Raw genomic sequence first — 5,150 nt, forward strand, 5'->3', positions numbered from 1 at the left:
ACTGGAAAGAGAGGCCCATTGGACTTGCNAACTTTATATGCCCCAGTACAGGGGAATGCCAGGGCCAAGGGGTGGGGGGGGTGGGTAGGGGATTGGGGGGGGAGTGTATTGGGGACTTTTTGGATAGCATTGGAAATGTAATTGAGGAAAATACGTAATAAATTTTTTTTTTAAATCTTGTTCTCTAGGCAATACTAAGGATTCCTAGTTCAGTAGGATACCAAGTTGATTAAGTGGAATAATACTGCCAAGGGCTCCATACAGGGCATGTCACCTCACAAATACCAGCTGCTGTATATTCTGAAAGGACATACAGAAGTCATGGATAACCCAGTCCCCTTGCTTTTACTTCTCATAGCAGTAGCACTGGATGATGATGGTCCTCCACATACACCACACCCATTCAGCCACACAAGACTTGAGTTCTCTTTTCCTCCCTAAATCTGAAAAGTCACCCTACCCCATACATTGACATATTTACAAAATGAAATTTTGCCACATTTTCATAAGGCAAACACAGTGATGGTCTCCTAAGCATCTCCAGTTGCCTTTGGCTTAAGAGATAGAGGAGTCAGGCATCTCATTTTCAGCTCAAACTCTTAACCTAAGGCCCTGCCAACATTCCATGCTCTCAGTGAGTTTTGAATACATGCACATGCCTTAAATATGCTCATGTACTCACTGTGGAGTGTTCAACTTCTAAATTTACAGCACCTAATAAAAGTATGTGCTGAAAATATTCCTATCTGCCTACAACATGTCTGTAGGAGAACTCTAGTGGCCAATAAAAAACTTCGATTCCCATTTGACAGTGCATGGGGTAGTAATCCCTGTGCTGACAGGTGGCTAGTAACTTCAGAAGTAATTGTAGAGATACTGTCTGCAGATGTTTGGGAATGTAGTACAAATTCTCACAAATGGGTGCCATAGGAATATGTGGAAATGATGGCTGATATAACTTTTATTATAAAGAGACACATCCTCCCCCCAAAAAACATCTGGAAGGTCTGTGTGTGAAAGAATTAGAGGTAGGTAACGGGGCTCATGCTGAGACACTTGGCATTTTATACTCACACACAGCTTCAGGATGTCAGCCAAACCCTGAACTGGTGTGAGAATTCTAAGCTTTCACCCCACATGTCCCCCTCATGGATGGGAGCTGGGTGAACAATTCTTCTCTTTTCTTTGTTCAACAAAAAGAACAGACTAGGTTGATATATCAAATGTATAACTTCTGACAACATGCACAATGTGAGTGTGTGTGTGTGTGTGTGTGTGTGTGTGTGTGTGTGTGTGTGTGTGTGTGTGCAGAGTTCCTCTTTCCAAAAGCTATTGAAGTGAAATATGTTGCCAAGATACAACTGCTTGTGACTCCAGATTCCAGAAGATGAGTTTCCAAAAGAGAGTTATTTTTCAGGACCTGTATTCTGCTAAGCACATTAAAATAATGTTTGGGGATGTACTATCTAAAAAAAAAAATACAAAGACTGCCTTCCTACTATTTTGAATTCTTCCTGGTTAGCATTGAAATATACGAGGTAAAATTCATTAATTGAATAATCCCTTTCTCATTAAGCATGTCACCATTAGTGATCCAGATATACAGATCAATGTATTATATAATGTGTTCCCTACGGAAGCTGTGTTCCTAGAACTGTCCCTCATTAATGCTAATAGATTTTTTTTTTAACTTTGGTAAAGCTTTATTTACAGAAATGCCCTGTAGTCCATAGCTGGGAATAATATGTCTGAATTAAAATATTTAAATATGTATCCTTTGGATTATAGCACCACTATACTCTAGTTGAATAGCTGTGAATAGTTGTGTCCCTAGCTGCTCAGGATTTCAACTTACAAATTAATAACTCCAATAGGCCAACCACTTGACACTGCAAACTCTACCTCAGATAGAGCAGATGCTGTAATTATATTTTTAGGGCATTTAGCAAAACATCTTTCACACTTTTCATTATTCAGACTTCATTAAGCCTAGTGATACAGGATTCTCTACTTGGCTGCATTTTTTTTTTATTTGCGTGACTGGTGTGTGTGCACATACACACAAATGAAAGAAAAGGAACAGAGGTCCTCTGGGTTTTAAACACTAGCTTTAGACTACTCATGAATCTTCTTCAGGACAAAAATATGTTACTTTCTGAAATATAGACTTTACTTTTAAAGCATCCAGTTGATTGCCATAGTTCTTCATATTGGTGGTTGTATATTTAAAAAATAACCTTTCCCAAAGAAAGACAGGACTTTTATCCTCATCAGCTGAAAATTCCTAGCCTGAAGAAGTCTGTTTTCTTACTCTGGGTCTTGACTAATGAACAGCTTAACAGTGCACCGTATGGTAGGGACATACAGTGAGTCACACAATGATGAGTTAGAGGGATAAATACCAGCTTTGCAGATCAATGCACTGCAACTTTTCTTAAAGTCCTGGATGCCAGTTAGAGATCAGCTAGTAGTTTTCCCTATGTGTTCATACAGAGAGAGGCATTACTATCTATGACCTCACAGGAGACATACAACAGAAACTCTAAACTTGTCCTGTCCTGGTCTCCTCCCACTGGATATCTTCCCTTGGTTGACTTGACTCTGAACTCTTTAATAAACCAGGTCTAAAGTATTGGTACATGTGAAAGAATATTCAACACCTTCTATGAAGCCTGGAAAACCATTGACTAGAAGAAGATCCTGAGAGCCTTGCAGACTTTCCGAGAGGCTGTCAGAAATCAATGCAGTCTAATGACTTGTATTCTTTGAAATGGGATCTGGCTGATGAACTAACTCATGAAACATCATAGATGTCTATATGTCTCTGTGCTTATCAACTTGTTACTCAAAAATAAAAACTTTAAAAAAGAAGAAGAAGTTCTACTTTGACTTCTGCACCAGTTCCACCCAGCACCAGTCTCTCCTTTTCACTGCCAGGGGCATGGTGGCATTTCCCTTGGAGAGCATAAGATCAGTCTCTTTTAAAAGGTTTTAGCAGCACAAGTCAACTAAATTACTAAAAAGATATTCTACAGTAAAGTCTCTAAAAAAAAACTTCAAGCAAACAAAGAAACTGATACACACATAACAAATCCCACTTGGAAAGAGTATAAGTCAGTTCATAAAATTTTACATGTTCCTTGGGCAGCAAACTCTGAGAACCACATGGTACACAACTCACCTGATTGTTCTTTTTTTCAGGAAGAATTAGTGGAATATGATCCCTACCTCAGCAAAAACCAAGGTATACCCTAAACATCTGGGTAAGTAGGGTTTTCTCTTACACCCACTATTGAATAACATTTTAAGATTTAGGGTGTGCCAAAATGAAGGCTGAAGAAACTATACATATATACACACACACACACACACATATGTGTGTGTGTGTGTGTGTGTGTGTGTGTGTGTGTGTGTGTGTGTGTGTGTGTCAAGAAACTTGGAGAGAAATTTAAATCTCCTAAAAGAGATATTGGTGGTTTTTAACATTTTCTCATATTTTAAAGATAAGAATTTATTCCAATGTCCCAAAATAATTACAATAAAGTCAGTGTCTCAGATTATTTTCAGTATCAAATATTAATCAAATATATAGCCTATTTAATTTACTATGTATAATGCAATGATCTAAACAATGTAACTCCTTTATATGTCCTACGTCCCCAAAGAGTGTACATTGTTGTGGAAATTTTGATATCTGTAAGTAGGTAGACATTCTATAATCATCTTTAAATATTTTTGTGTTGTTCAAAGAGTGCTGAGGTGATTACATTAACTAATAAACTATGAAATTCTCTTTAGTTAAGAGGCATTAACTGAAAAAACAAACCCTCACATAAAGGTTGTTCTCTTTGCAGATGAATAAATTTCTATTTGGTGTATGTAGCACATTTTCATTATCTGATCACCGGGTCAAGCTTCTAGACATCTAGGCTGATTTCCCCTTCTTACTATTATGACTGGAATAGCAATAAACATGTATGGACAAATATGTCCATGTAAGGATATGGAGTTCCTTATGTATATGTTCAGGACTCATAACCCCCCCGTACATATGGTAATTCTATTTTAGGGTTGTTGTTTTGTTGTCCTTGCTCTTGTTGCAAATGTTCACACTGATTTTTACAATGGCTGCCCCAGTTCACATCTGACCAACAATGTGTAGGTGTCCCCTTTACCCACAGCTTTGTCAATATTTACTACCATTTGTTTTCTTAGTCACAACCTTCTCAGCTTAGGGGTGAGATGAAAACACAGGGTAGTTTTAATATGCATTTCCCTGGCTGCAGCAGGTGAGGCGTCCCGGGTCCCTCAGAGATCAGTCTGCACAGGTCAGGTCTCAGACTGCGAAAGGTGAGCAAGCAGACTGCAGAAGCAACACAGCTTCTGGGACAGACCCTGTTTCATTCTCCAGACATCCTGGCACCTTCCTCGCCAGAGAAGAGGTGTCTGCCTGGGAGGGCTCTGACTGCCAGAGTAGGAGAGAGAACCATCTTGTGTCCCACCTCCCTCAGAGACCAGTCTATGCAGATGAGCATGCAGACTGCAGAGGCAACACATCTTCTGGGACAGGCCATGTTTCAGGCCTTCATCTTCAGCCAGGAGGCAAGTCTGAACACCAGATATCTGTGCACATTCCTTGCAAGAGGAGAGCTTGCCTACAGAGAGCACTCTGACCACTGAGACTCAGGAGAGAGCTAGACTCCCAGGTCTACTGACAAAGGCTAACAGAATCACAGGAGGAACAAGCTCTAACCAGAGAAAATTATAACAACTAAGTCCAGAGATTACCAGATGGCAAAAGGCAAACTTAAGAATCTTACTAACAGAAATCAAGACCACTCACCATCATCAGAACCCAGCACTCACACTTCAGCCAGTCCTGGATACCCCAACACACCTGAAAAGGAAGACTCGGATTTAAAATCATAGCTCATGATGCTAGTAGAGGACATCAAGAAGGGCATTCATAACTCACTTAAAGAAATACAGGAGAACACTGCTAAAGAGGTAGAAGTCCTTAAAGAATTACAGGAAAACACGACCAAACAGGTGATAGAATTGAAAACAAACATCCAACCTAAAAAGGGAGGTAGAAACAATAAAGAAAACCCAAAGTGAGACAGCTCTGAAGATAGAAGCCCTAGGAAAGA

General features: G+C 39.5%; 1 long non-coding RNA gene across 2 annotated transcripts in view; it reads left to right on the top strand.

Moving 5' to 3' along the window:
- LOC110292003 overlaps positions 1–5,150 on the top strand; it is a 58,285-nt gene that overhangs the window by 12,722 nt on the left and 40,413 nt on the right. For both annotated transcript variants that reach the window (XR_002377632.1, XR_002377633.1), the window contains exon 2: positions 3,202–3,263. This is a non-coding gene — a long non-coding RNA (uncharacterized LOC110292003). The remainder of the gene's footprint in view (positions 1–3,201; positions 3,264–5,150) is intronic.

The sequence above is a fragment of the Mus caroli genome, chromosome 3, assembly GCF_900094665.2.
Source record: "Mus caroli chromosome 3, CAROLI_EIJ_v1.1, whole genome shotgun sequence".
NCBI classification, from domain to species: Eukaryota; Metazoa; Chordata; class Mammalia; order Rodentia; family Muridae; genus Mus; species Mus caroli.